The sequence below is a fragment of the Manis javanica genome, chromosome 9 (assembly GCF_040802235.1).
Source record: "Manis javanica isolate MJ-LG chromosome 9, MJ_LKY, whole genome shotgun sequence".
Lineage (NCBI taxonomy): Eukaryota > Metazoa > Chordata > Mammalia > Pholidota > Manidae > Manis > Manis javanica.
Window position 1 is genome coordinate 7374348 of NC_133164.1, and position 16010 is coordinate 7390357.

Below are 16010 nucleotides of genomic sequence, written 5' to 3' on the forward strand. Positions count from 1 at the left end.
TAAAACAACAATGAGATATCACCCCACACTAGTTAGGATGGCCACTATTCAAAAGACAAGAAACAACAAATGCTGACAAGGATGTGGAGAACAGAGAACCGTACTACACTGTTGGTGGGAATGTAAATTGGTTCAACCATTGTGGAAAGCAATATGAAGGTTCCTCAAAAAACTAAAAATAGAAATACCATTTGACTCAGTAATTTCCAGTCCTAGGAATTTACCCAAAAGAAATAAGATCCCTGATTCAAAAACACATATAGTCTTATGTTTATTGCAGCACTATTTACAATAGCCAAGATATTGGAAGCAACCTTAGTGTCCATCAGTAAATGAATAGAATAGCCATAAAAAGAAAACAAATCCTACCATTTGCAACAACATGGATGGAGATAGAGGGTATTATGCTCAGTGAAATAAGCCAGGTGGAGAAAGACAAATACCAACTGATTTCACTTATTTGTGGAGTATAAACGCAAAGCAAAACGGAAGGAACAGAACAGCAGGAGAGACAGACTCCAAGAAGGGACTGGCGGTTACCAAAGGGAAAGGGTTAGGAACGGAGGGAGAAGGGAAATAAGGGGCACTAAAATTCGCAATTACAATATAGGTAGTCACAGGGAAGGCAGTACAGCATGGAGAAGACAGTAATGATTCCACAACACCTTAGTACACTGATGGACAGTGACTGCAATAGAGGGGGTAAGGACTTGGTAATGTGGGTGAATGTTGAAACCACTGTGTTATGTGAACCCATCATAAGACTGTATATGAATGATATTTTAATTAAAAAAGCACTCAGATTTAATTAAAAGATTTGAATGGATATTATATAAAAGAAGATATAAATAGCCAAAGACAGCATGTGAAAAATGCTGATTATCAGTCATCATATAAATATGTTTAAACCTTTCTATATAAATTAGATAGCCTAAAATTATAAATACCGGTAACATCCAGTTTTGGAGACTGTGTCACCCAGTCGAAACTCTCATACACTGCCTATGAGAGTGTAAACTCATACAAGTCCTTCAGACAACTGTTTCTTTAAAGTTAAGCCTTCACTTACCATCCAACCAAGAAATTCTAGCTTAAATTATTTTCCAAGCAATATGAAAATGTATATCTACACACAGCCTGGTACATGAATATCCATAGCATTTCTATTCATAGAAGCCAATACTGGATACAATTTAAATGCCCATTAATGTGTCTATGTATAAACAACTTGGGGTCTATACCTACAATGAAATCTTACTCACCAAAAAAAAAAGTGGAATAACCAATGATACTCTTAACAACATAAATATGAGAATATTACACTGCAAATACATGTGTATGGTAACGTTCACATGAATTCTAGAAAAGGCAAATTACTCTTTGGTGACAAAAAGCAGAAGAGGGGTTGCCAGTGGTAGGGGTAAGACTAACTGCCAACTGGCAGAAGGAAACACCCTGGATCAAAGGAAATATTCCATAACTTGATTTTAGTCTTGGTTACCTGAGTACATTCATTTGTCAAAATTCTTCAATTCTTTTAAAGTGGATATATTTTGTTGTATGGAAATTACAGCTCAATAAGATTATTTTCTGAAAAAGAATAAATAAACCCACAAAATGCAAAGAAAACAAAGTTCATAGAAGTTTCTTGGCATTCCTTGTAATAACACAAAATATGAACTTCCTGAATCTATTAAAATAAAATAAAAAGGAATTGCATGAAAAGCATACCACATGCCAAATATCTGGTATTGGGCAAAAAGGCGAAACACTTCAAAAATCCTTTTAAACTGTTGCAAATAAATAAAATTATTTCTTTTTCTGGAATAGAAATCTTGATTAATTCAAAAATGTGACTTGCTTATTATAACTAATAATGTAAATGTTGGATGAAAATTATGTTCAAAGGTTTTAACATTAAAAGATGAAAGTGTAAAAAATATTACTTCTTTAAAAATGGCAGTCATATTTTGTTCATCTCATAGTTCAACCAAGAGTAATAATCAATGTGAAAATAATGAAGAAATGCTAGAAATCAATTGTTTTATAAAAACAAAGCATTTGGAATATTAAAATTAAGTCCCCAAATCATGACAAAAACAAGACAGGATAATTTGTAGGCTTTCACATTCAAAATGTTGGCACAAGTTGGGGGTAAAATAATATTGATGACAATGAATTATATTACACTGAATTAAAAAGAAATCCGTGCTTATATAGTAGGTCCAAAAAAGAGGGAAAACAGAATTCCAACTAATAAACACAAAGGGAAAATGACAATTAGAATGTCAGTATGCCATATTTTAAACCAAGAGAAGGTTCATCCATTGCGCGGAAAGTAGTTGCATAATCTAGAATATTCACATACCCTCAAACTATCAACTCAGAAAACTCACTGATCACAAAGTGTAAAGGAGCAAATGCAGCCTTACAGTGGATGATTCCAACACATACTTGTAGAAATTGTGGAATGGTAATTAACACTTAGAAAAAATTATAGGTCAGCTTCCATGAATGATCTCTAACAGAGGTTTTGATACTTTCTTTGCTCTTACAAGAAAGACATACTTCTGTTCTTAAAACTGATAGATAAAAATAGAAATACCATTTGACCCAGTAATTCCAGTCCTAGGAATTTACCCAAAAGAAACAGGATCCCTGATTCAAAAACACATATACAGTCTTATGTTTAAGTATGGACTTAAAGCATTAAGTAAGTATGGACTTAAAGCATTAAGAGAGTTTGTATATATCAATTTATATATATATATATATTTATAAAAAAATATGTAAAATTAAAAGGAGACTTTAAGTAATGAATACACTAGAAACAAAGAAGTGAATTCATAATTTTATTGAGCTGGGGCATTTATTTGTCCCCTCTTTTTTGGGGGGTGTAACAGTATAATGTTACCTTAATCTTCTATATGTGAAGATGTATTAATTCAGCCAACGGTAGTAGGCTTCATTTCAAATAAACAAAAATAATATACAACTGATTTCCCTTTAAACTTTAACCTACAGCAACTCAGATTTATACAGAAAAGACACCAAATTGGTATGCAAAAGGTTTTGAAGTGAATTTAATATATCAAGCTCCAGGAACCTCAGGTATTAAAGTTGGAAAAAAGGGTTTTTTTAATCTCATTAAATATTTCTCACTGTGGATCAGAATTTGTTTCTTTTTGATTCTACCTTGAGGTCTTGAAAGAGTGAGCAAGCCAATATGTGAATGATAGGATAATAACATTTTCATATCTCCCATCTCGAAGGAACTCAAATTCTTTATAGGAATGGTCTCATTAATCCTCACAGCATCCCTACAAGGTAGGTAGGTGAAAAGAACTATAATAACCACTTTATAAATGAAAATAGTGGGAAATCTTCCAGTTTCATACTATTGAAAAAGAAAAGTGGTACCTTCTGACATTGAGGACAGTAGCTATACATGTTGGATAGCTTATTAACTGAGATCAGTTTTTTTTTTAAATCATTTCACTTGTTAGGCAATGTCTTACTAAAAAAAATCTATCTACATTCCACTGCATATCATTGTTATTTTTATTAACAAGAATTTTTGAATTTCATTGTGAGATTTATCACTAGGTAAAGCTCAATCAGCAAGACCTAAATGGAATCAGCATTACACCACGTACACAAGGGACTGTCAAAAATGAATGTGAGTGAAAGACTTACATCATTACCTCAAGACACATACAATATTTCACCTCAAAATAAATGGATAAAGAAGATGTGGTACATATACACAATAGAATATTATTCAGCCATAAGAAGAAAACAAATCCTACCATTTGTAACAACATGGATGGAGCTAGAGGGTATTATGCTCAGTGAAATAAGCCAAGTGGATAAAGATAAGTATCAAATGATTTCACTCATCTGCGGAGCATAAGAACAAAGCAAAAACTGAAGGAACAAAACAGCAGCAGATTCACAGAACCCAAGAATGGACTAACAGTTACCAAAGGGAAAGGGACTGGGGAGGATGGGTGGGAAGGGAGGGATAAGGGGGAAATAGGGACATTACGAATAGCACACATAATGTAGGGGACACGGGAAAGGCAGTATATACAGAGAAGACAAGTAATGATTCTATAGCATCTTACTACGCTGATGGACAATGACTGTAATGGGGTATGTGGGGGGGACTTGATAATAGGGGGAATCTAGTAATCATAATGTTGTTTAAGTAATTGTACATTAATGGTACCAAAATAAAAAATAATAATAAATTAATAAATAAATGGCATTAGCATTCATATGGCACATAAACTTATTAGCATATATTGGGTATTTTCTAGTTGTACTTTTATATTGTTGGTTATTAAAATAATAAAGTTCATGGTGAAAATTTTGGAAAACACCAGAAAAGGTAGAAATTGATACTTATAAAAAGTATAAAAGTCACTTTTTTATAATCCCATAATCCAGAATAAAGCATTATAAAATATTGGCACATTGAATTCCAGGTCCACAACCACATGTATACTATTAGCACATATAAAGTGTATGTTTTGTGATTATAGAGAATAATGCAATTTTGAAAACAAACGTATCCTAACATTGCAAGTGTAACTGCTTAAAACTTTTTGAAAACATTAACTCTAACATCTGTATATTAGCATAACATAAATGCAAAATATTCATATTAAAAGTTTCCTGTGGCAGGTAACTGGTTACACCTACTTTTTGTATTATAAGCAATGCAAGGAAGAATTTCTACAAGCATCAATTCTTTGTCCACGTTTCATGTTATTTCTGTTGATTGTTTCCTAAAGTGAATTGCAGAAATAAAAGATATAAACTAACGCCTCATTTTGTAATTCAAATCTGCAGACTGTTCTTAGAAATTTGTGTATTTACATTCCACTAGCTATCTGATTGTGTCTGCACAGACCTTTATTACTGTTTTTCATTAAAGATTTTTTGAAATGGAAAATTATCTCCCTCTATGTTTTAAATTGTTATGTATTTTGTTAGTCAGTTGGTTATCAGTGAAGTTAAACCTCCCATACACCATTCCCTTATTTTCATTAAGTATTTACAATTTCACATTTCTCTATTATTTGTTTCTTTTCCTCACTCAGCTACATTCAGCTCTGCTTTTTAATACATTTTGTTTCATTCCTTTTGAATTTTTTTTAAATTGAAGTATAGTTGATATACTATATTATATTGGTTTGAGGTGTACAACATAGTGATTCAACTATTCAGTTAATGTACATTATGAAATGCTCACCATAGTGTAGTTACCAGCTAAAGATACCATACGAAGATATCACAATATTATTGACTATATTTCCTATGCCTTACTTCAATACATACAATTTAACATACTTTTGAAACACAGTGTGTTGATTTATTTAACTAATAAATACTCTAAAAATACCAGGATGATAAAAAGTAAGAAAGAAAAGAGAGCAATAAAACTTCGCCACCTAGAAATAGGCTGCCTAATGATCTGGTTTCCTTGCTCCCATAAACAGGCACAGATGTGGGCAGGGACATATTGTTATTGAATGAGGGTGCTGAGAGCTGGAGCAAGAAGTATTTCACAATAATAAAACTACATTAAACAGGCCTTAAAACATATTAATTCAATTGTAATTAAATTTAAGAAAAGAAATACAAACAATTGATACTGAAGGGATTCTGGAATTTCATATAAATGTTTCTTCCCTCAGAAGATATTATTTCTTCAAAAATCTCCAAGATTGAGAAAAGAGATTCCAATATCTATATTGAGTTTGAAGTCACTGTGGTTTTAGTTAACCCACATGATTATATTTTAAATACTATAAGATTGATTCCATGAAATATAAATGAGAATTTTTACTAGTCATATATTTCCTTCTACCTACCCCATCCCCCCTGGCCTATTTTTATTGCTTGGATTATTTTTGTCCTTGTCAGGTTTTATAGCATTTACATCTTATTCACATATATAATTTGGTTTCTTTATTTAGATGAGTTTAATTCCCAGCCTCTGTCATTTTGCCACATCCTCTCCTTTCATACTGTGACTCCTTTCTGGATTGGTTGTATGTATTTCATTGGTTGCTTATTTAATTAGCATACAAATAACCCTATGTTTGAAAACATCCTTATACGTGATGCTCCAACAGCTTGCTTGTGTGTAAGATTTTGTAGCCACACTTCCTTTTCGTCAGAATAATGTAGGCTTCTCCGATAGTCCCTCAGCTCTAGAGACACGTGGGGACAGCCTCATGGCCTCTACGTCCAGTGCACCATGCTGAAAACTCATGCTCCATCCCTGTAGTTGGAGACGTTAATCTGGATGCATCTCAGCGTTGCTCTCCCTGCATTTGTTTTCCCTTGCAGTGATCCTTTCAGTTCTTTCTGCACTTTATCTTTTGTCATTTCTTCCGAATTCCATCTTGTTCAGTCATTAATTCACATTTCAACTGTTTCTATTCTACTTCTGCTGATTCAAGTGCATGCATTAGATCTGTGATGAGACAGTTTAGGTTTTGTATTTATTGTCTGTATCTGTTGTTTTATCTCTTCCTCCTCATCCACGTTTTCATCTTTATGTCTCTGCAGGTTAATTTCTATTGAATTCATACGCTGATATAATGCACAGCACAAATGAGCAGTCTTCTGTGTCTCGGGCTGTTTGCTTTCAGACTTAGTTTTTCCAGCTACCTTCCTTTCTTTCTGAACCTGGTTTTTTCCTGCTGTCGTACCTTGTATCGTTTTGGCCCCATTTCTTCTTCTCTTTCTCATGTTGAATGTCAACGGCTCTGTACAGACCTTTCCATGTGATAGCTGGATCTCCCTCCTCCAACTACAGTTTGGAGTCAGGTGTTCGGCCTTCTGTCCCAGGAGGGCTGATGTGACGGGTCAGGGGTCTCAGTGGGCTGGGCCCTGTCCTGCATGCTGGGAACTTGGGTGGCTCTCTTCTAGATCTCCGACGTCTCCTGCAGGCAGACCTCCTCACAGCAGCTGTGTGTCCCATTCGCCTGGAGAACTGTTGTTCAGCCAGTTTAGCTAGGGCTTCGGCAGAGGAAATGCCTCTGCTCCTATGACCAGATCTCAGAGGGGGGTGAGGAAGCTTTTACACCTCTGGGCTTTTCCATGCCTCTGCCCAGAAGCCACTTACCTCTCAGACAGCTGCTTCCTAATTAGAAAGTGGCAGAGCAGATTCGCAGCTTAATTCGCAGGTTAAGCAAACTCTTTTTCTCAGGATAATTTCAGGGATGGAGAGCAGCGGGTTGGGGAAGGGTCAGTTAGAAATAAGCTCTTACACCTCTCCAGAATCTTCTTTGTGTGTCTATTTCTAGAAATTCGTGTGATAAGCCTATTCCCCTTCCTGTTTACGGTGATTCTTGGTGAGATTTTGTTGGGAAGTTCTCTGATAGAGTGGAGAGCAATCTTTGGAAATCTTGTTTCTTTGAAAATTTCATTTCTTATGTAGTTCGCTCAGAAAGTGTCTGCTAATGTTTCCCTTCTCATTTTACATTTTCCCCACTATTTACGCACAAGACTCAAATGCTTCATTTTTCATTCTTTTGTGTTGCTTTCACTACGCTCACAGGAGGCCAGGAACTGAATAAACCTCACCTATTTTGCAATAGAAATCTTAGGGTTTTCTTTTCTTTGGTTGAATATTATCCAGGCTTTATTTTCTCATTGTCCTACATTGAATGTTTCATTCAACTGGAATCGTGTTTATGTGAAAAGCATTTTTAAATTACCCAGCAACTCTGCAAGAATATTGTATTCCATAGATTTTCCATAAAAGTTGAGGAATCCAACATATGAAAACAACACATTTCTAATACAGTCTCCAAAAATGATTTTAGCATTTAATTCCCTTCCATCTTTACTTTCTTCCCTGTAGCATCTACCACATTTTATCTGAAATATCTTTGTATTAAAAAAATCTTACTGACATTTTATTATAAGTATTCTAAACCAAAAAAGAACTGATAACTGATATACAAAGATCCTTACTATAAAAACAGAATGTGATACAGTGGCATTTAAATTCAGTAGTGAAAATAAACTAGATCGGTGTGGATGAACTGACTCCTCAGGAAAGATTCTATAAGGAGTACTGTTTTTTGGTTAGCATTTTGGATTTATCACCATAACAAACTGCCAGAAAAGATAAGCTCTTTATTAAAAATAAAAACACTCAGCACATAGACAATGTAACTATCATGTATTTTTTATAATGAAAATACTATTGCTAAGAAAAAAAACTTTGATACATTCTTTTCATTTTTTTAAAGTTTTTTGTTGCAATGATGTATCTCAGATAGTTTTTCCTGGTAACTGCTTTATTTAATTTTTTTTCTGTCTCACTGAATTTGATTTTTGAAATCTGAAATTAATTTTCTTGAGCTTCCTTTCAGCAATATTTTCTTAAGACTTTAAAATATCCTCAAATTTTTTAATTTTTAAATAAAAGAATATAAAAAATCATGTCTAAATTTAAATGATTGGGGTTTTTATTGGCTTTCTAGAGATCTGGAGGGAAGACAACAATTATAGCAGTCCTCCTTTAACTCAGGAGTATTTTGGGCAACCAAGAGCTAAGTTTCAGAAGAAAAAGGTGATGTGTTCCACCCGGGGGATTTTGGTGCTCCACGGGACAGTGAAAGAATATGTCTTTGCGTTAATTCTGGCTTTGACATTGCTCCAGATGTACATAATACATGATGTGTGAGCCAGATGCCCTGTGTGTTCATACCTCACCTGGACGCCGATGCTCAAGGAAATCAGAGCTGCGACCGCTGCAGGTGGGACATGGCAGACGTCCAATCTCCATCCCAGGGTACGGTGCTGCCCTCTCGGGAGGCCTGCAGGATCGCTCTACAGAAACATTTATGATTTCATTAAAGAATGAATCCCCAAGAGTCAGTGGGGGCCTGCTAATTGGCATTTAGAGATATAAATTTATTTTAACTGTAAATGAAGCTATTTCTATCTCTTCCCTAACCATCTGCAGAAGTCATATATCCTAACAAAACTTTTTTATTATGCTTGCCACTTTGAAGGCTTCAAAATGCTTTTTCAACTTCAGAGAGATATATTTCTATGGAGGAATTTCTGAAAACATTTAAGAAATATAAATATCCCTTCAATTCCTTAATTTTACATAACTTCTACCAAAATTTCATTCACTGGCTCTATACCTTTTTCATTGTTACACAGTAAAGAATTCTGGAATTCCAACATTTTGTAGAGTTTGCTCTCTAACATGATGATTAGAGCAATGCTTTGCCTTTAATCTAAGTTTTTCTATAAGGGAAAAATAACCTTTTGGCCTAAAATTTATTGTATGTGATGATTACTTCCAAAAGATCTATCACCACAATACATAATTATTTACATGTGAAATGTTTGAAATTATCATCTTACATATGGTTTTAGTTCAGGCAGAATGAATGTTTATCTACCAGTCTCCATAAATAAATTAATTTTCTGTTTTGAGAAAACTCGAGAAAATACATAGTTTCAACTAGTCTTCCCTTATTGCTTTATAAAATTCTATAGCTTAAAACATAAAACCTTTTTTCCTAGTCAAGAGTCTATAATCTGGTGATTTTTTTCATTACAATGGAAAATGTAATGAATAAACCAGTCTATAAATCCTGAAATAAAATGTCTTCTTGAAAACAAAAATATGTTGGTAAGGACTTTTTTTCATGAAAAATAAATATGAGAAAAATAGACATTTCCCATTGTCTTTTTATTAACAAACCTATTTTTACTGAACTTGATAATTTATGATATAGGGTTGACCATTGAACAACTCAGGCATCCAGGGGTGCCAAACCCCTGTGCAGTTGAAAATCAGCATATAACTTTCGACTTCTCCAAATCAACTACTAATGGCCTACTATTGACTGGAAGCTTTAATGGTAACATAAATAGTCAAATAACATGTATTTTTATGTTATATGCATTATCTCCTGCATTCTTACAATAAGATAAAGAGAAGCTATTTTTGATATTTCACAAATCTCCAAAAAATTTCCAACATATTCATTGAAAAACATCCATGTGTAAGTGGACCTGTGCAGCTAACCTGTGTTGTTCAAGGATTACTGTAGTGTTATTTTTGCCTCATTTAATTGTATTAAGCAAACAGTAAGAAAGTCAAAATTGTATACTGTCAGTGCCTCTAATTATCCTATGCATGTATGACTACATAATAAGCCTTTCACCCTATGAAATTGATACAAGTCATCTTTTTGATTTTTAGCTTGGGGAAGAACTTTTCATTTCCTGTTGTTAAAATTGCAGCCTCTATTCACATACCACCATAAATGTATATGCTTAGAAAAATTAATAAGAGAAAAATAAAATTTTTAAGCAAAAATAAATTTAGATATAGTTTTCAAAGAATAAAGCTATTTTTATATCAGACATAATTTGGGAAGCAAACGTCTAGTTTACCATCACAGCTAAAACAGAAACACTGGCATAATTATGAAGTTACAGAATGAACTTGAGCAAGCCTTTGAATGTCTTATTAATAACTTAGTTTCTTTATAAAATTTGCTTTTAAAATGTGGGTTCTCAGCAGTAAGAGTACAATTCATTATTCTTAATATCTTCCTAAAAGGTCTGACTCTACTTTATTAAGAGCAATGAATAATTTTTATCATTTCTCTCTCATTATTCTTCTGAAAGAAACTTAAATCAAGGACACATTAAGTCCAATGTCTAAAATTCATCATTTTTATTTATTCTGGTGAATTGAATATACTGATTATCTGAAAATTAATAGATAAGCCAAGCACAAGAATGTTAGATAATTAGAAAATTAACAGATTATAGAATTACAATACAATTACCACCAAAATCCATAAAATTGAGAAGTCACTTCAGAACTCTGAAGTGTTCTAAAGTTATCAATATGAGCACCAATTATAATTCTATAGCTATGATAACATTATAAGCTATTGGACTAAATTTATACTGGCTGGCTTGGTATCTTATTTTGAATTATTTTTTAAAATACACCTATATATGTATACACATTTGCTTTTTTCTATTTTGTAAAATTTACAGTTTAGGAAAAAAATCTATTTTTTAATATTTCAATTACTATGCATGAGTTCACCAAAAATATCTTCCTTTCACTTCTATCTCATTAATTGGCTATACCTTTTTGAGAAGAGAAGATTATTAATTATGTCTTCTAGTGAAGAGTTTATATAATAGAAGTGACTTTATTTAGAAGAACCCAACCTTCATGAATTATGACTATTGAATAATAGGGGAAATAAACAAATTATAGTATTTTTTATCACATTATACAATAATTCATGCTGGTATTCCTTTATTAGAAATTTTTCTTAGTATATAGAAAATCTGGCCTTGTATATCAAAGTTCAATGTATACATCTCAAAGCCACAAATACAAATCGCTTAACAGTATGACGTTGCTAATGAAATAAACCTTTATTTGAACCCAATTTCCATAAACTATTTCAAAGAACTTAACTTCATAAAAGTAGGGCAATTTTCTATAATCTTTAAAATAACACACATCAGTTCTATTGCTATTTCTATGTTTATGCTTCTGAGTTCCTTTCCTAAAAAAAAATTTTTAACACTAAGCCTAAAATCATTTTTTCTCCTTGAATTCTTAATTAATAGCATCTCAAAATGTTCTAAATTTTACAATTACTTCATTTCCCAAGGAAGAGTCTTATTTTGCTTCAAAGTGTTTTGATTTCTTTCAACAGTCATGTCAGCTCTAGACAATTCAAAGAAGGATAATTTTAATTATCAATAATACTGATTAAATCAGGATTTAAATAATGTACAGAATTAGCTTTCACTAGAAGAACATGGTGTATACAGGTATGCCCTGCTTTCCAAAAGTTCTTTTACACCACCTCGCTTTTCCAAAAGATACATTAGTACTGTCTTGGCTCTTTTCATAAAAGCAAAAATCCACTTCAGATTTTTTTCAGTTACCAAAAACAGGTAATAATGTAGGTCCATCCTCGAAGTGAAATGGGGTAATGCAAACTTTTTCAGAAAGCAAGGATACTCCTTGCTTTCCACCATTTCAGCTTATAAAGGTTTCATAGGCATGCTCTACTTTTGAATAGTGGTGGGAAACCTGTAATTGCTTATTTGTAGGTATAGCTTATTTTTAAACTGTAATTCATTGGTTTATGTATGTGCATGATGTTTCTTGACCATCTGTTTTGTGCTTGACCCTCTGCTGTATTCCAGAATGTATAGACATCTTCAAGGACCTGACCTTGAGGGTTTCTCTCAATCTGCCAAGGCTATACTCAAATGCTATGAGACAGAAGACGCTATCTAACTCTTCACAGTGGACCTGTAGACGTCTTCAAAGAGAAGATACCCTTTGATTGGTATTCTCAAGAGTAAGCTGCAATTTGATATGTAAAGAAGATGGCAAAGGAAGTCTGAGTAGAGAAAAAGCAAGTGTAAACAGGCAGAAATATGAAGACCTTGGTCCATTCTACAAACAGCAAGAGATATGGACTGTCTGACTTGCAAGAAGATGGGTCGACATGGTAGCAGAAATAGTCACGTAGTTTCATGTCAGATGCCATCCAAAGAGTCTGCAATAGCTTATATAAGCAACATGGTAAAACTTGACAGGTTTTCCCAAGAAGAGAAATTAACAGATTTTTGTTTGGGGAAAAATCAATCTGGATATGAGGGCAAGATGACTTAAAAGTAGTAAAAGAAACTAAAAGTAAGTTACACAGATAATTACAGGAATCCAGATGAAAGAGAATGACTTGAAATAGCAGGTGGTAATGAGAACAGAGAGCTCCTGATAGAGGCTGAGTCATTTTGGAAACAACAGCTATCAAGAGGCTTATAGCCCTGATGTTATCATATAAACTGTGGAAGTTAAATTTAGTTCCTGATCCAGCTGACACAGACACATTTAGGAACATGTTTTATGGATATTAAAATACCTTCCCAAATTTCTTCTCAGAAGCAGCCGTAATATTATAAGATGAATAAAGGATAAGGGTAAAGATAGATGCCCATGTGGATCTCATCTAGGAAGACAGTTTTCTCTGCAACTTTGTCTTATATTTTTCATATACATATTAGCTCTTGCTATTTTAAGTTCTTCAGTATCCATCTTTCATCCCATAGATAACCTTTCATCCCATGCAGACCTACAAACATTTATACTTTCATTTGATATAGAACTTTTTTCACAAGGGGTGCTGATTCAGATATTGGTCCAACAGATATATTAAATCAATTAGTCTGGAAGGTCAGGAGCAATAGTTAGCCATTCCAAGCGACCTGTGAAAAGTCCCCTGTAATTCAATCACCTTTCATAAGTGTCATCAAATTAAAGACGGTAAAATCTGCCCTGGTCTTCTACCTTCTGATAGTATTACTACAACACAAGAGAGACACCAAATCGTCTGAGCCCACCAAGTGATTGGTATTCTCAAGAGTAAGCTGCAATTTGATATGTAAAGAAGATGGCAAAGGAAGTAGAGCCCACCAAGTGTGGACTCACTGGAGGTAATGGGAACCTGCTCACAGCTGACATTTCTTCTGTGGGGCAGTGACTAGATAACGGCAGCGTTCACGCTCATCAAGATTAAAGGGAGGGTAATAGCTCTGAGGATAAACACATCCATTTTAGAGGTTTATTTTAATATTTTTGAGTAGCATGAAAAACGTATTTAAGTTCTTTAGTAGGTAATTGCGTAGGTAGAGGGTCAGATCTTGTAGTTAAAGATGTCTATTTAAAGAGAATTTTATATTTGTGTCTGTGACTCATCAACTTGGATGTAACTGACACCTTGGCCAAAGGGAACAGGCAGTCAAGGAACAAGAACATTGAGTGTGAAACCACGCACACAAAAGAGACATTTAAATAGTCATACATAATAGTCAGTTAAAAGGGCCAAGAAGAAACTGTTTAGAGAAGCCAGAGTAGAAGAAAAAAGAAAGACGTCTTCAAACCAAGGAGAGAAATAGTTTCACTAAATGCCTATTGATCTGAGTAAAATGAAAATCACAGATTCAACATTCAGTATGGCAAATGCTGACGCTCCCGTGGATGAAAAGTAGACGTCAGTGTTTTCTGATATCATAATTGACACACATATTTGCTTAATAAGATTTATATGCAAAATTCTTTAATGGCAATAAATTGAAAGCTATGTGAATCTATAATATACTTAAGTAATATAATAACATTTTAACCAATGATAACTAATAGCCTGTTTAAAATGAAAACGTATGTAACTAAAAATGAGTTTGTTACTTTCGCCAGTAATCAAATCTGAAAGATTGCACAGAAATAATTTTTTATAAATCAAAAAATAAATGGAATAAGCAGGATAACTGGAACCAAGATGAGGATCTCTGTAGCATTTGATTAACTGCCAGGAAATGACTGATTTTCCAGTAATCAAAACGAAAAAGGTAATCAGGTGGGCTTATAATATATACCACCACAGTTTCTGTAATATGTGTTATTCATCACTTACCCTTCTCCTGGATAATTAGCATTGTGAATACTCAGCATACATTAATGGTTTACAACTAAGAATTTACAAATATGCCACAGGTTCAAAGATCTCAAAGCAGCCCAACGGATGAGCAGAAAACATGGCGACCTATTACAACAGCACACCTGTTAATTAGATGCTATCAAAAGCAGCGATTAAAACAGAAAGCCTTACAGTCTGGAGGTCATCACCTTTAGGAGAAGTTAGGGAAAGAGCTTTTGAACTCTTCCTGTGTTTTTGTCTAGACAGAAAGAAAGAAAAATAAATAAATGCTTGAAACAAGTGAAGATGCAGAAGAAAAACCCTCCCCAGTCCTGAGGAAAGTACAAGCCCCTTAGGATGAATGACAGACAAAAACAAGCTGGCCTAGGAGGCCCACTTCCAGCAATTGTCTTCTTGTAGGGGTCTGATACCCTAAAATTCATGATTTGGAACCTAATCAGAGCCCATTTACAACAGTCCACTGTTGCTGTGGACTGAAACTTTTTCAAGGAGAAAAGTACCTTAAAGTCACATTAAAAGTTCAAGTTCCAGTAATTTTAAATATCTTGTGCATGCACACCTTGAATATGGCATATAATTTATCTATTCCTAAACAGATAGTTTTTCCTTTGTTTATTAATTTTAAAGACAAAGTAGAATTTTTAAATATTTTAATGCCATCAGTTATTTCTATTAAAAATATCAGAAAACTATGGCTTCATTTAAAAATCCAGGTTTCTAAAATAAATTTTTAACACAGAACCTCTATTTTACTGATTACAATGCAAAAGTGGGGGAAGCACGGCTTCCCTAATTGGTTCCTCTCACTATCCTTAGAGACGGAAGAGTGATCAATAAGCTTGCTGCTTAAACAGGATGATTTCTGGAGTTACTGGCAAAGATGGTCCATGTACCCATTACAGAATTTTGTGAATGTTTTTATCTGTTCCTTACCCCCCTCTCATCAAGGGCAATACTTGCAAACAGTAATTCTAAGAAAGCTTCCTGCCACATCATGTTTTCTGTCCCCATGTCACTTGCTGGGTCACCAGGAGGCCACTCTGGATTCAATTTGGTCTTTAGGACATTCATATTGATCAATAAAAAAATTAATTAAGAAAATCCTGATATTGAGGTTTTTCTCATGAGTTAGCACATGAATAAGCAGAATGTGCCCTCTGACTCACAGCTCAAGAGTGTGCTTTGGCACCAACACAAGTGACTCTCAAGGCAGGGTTTTTAGGGTGACAGAAGCTGTAGCAGCAGGAGCTTATGTACCAGGCAGCGTTTGATGAGCTGCCCTTACACAGCCCTTTTCTGTTGGGAATAGAACTTCTGTAAGAGGAGGCTGCTCCACGTGAGGGCTTCCGAAGGTAGAACAGAACCAAACATCATTTGGTGCAAAAACGTTGCCTGCATAAGTATCTTCACTAGTATTTTTCATGTTGCTTAGAAACTGAGTCTAATGACACATTGTCTCTTTCT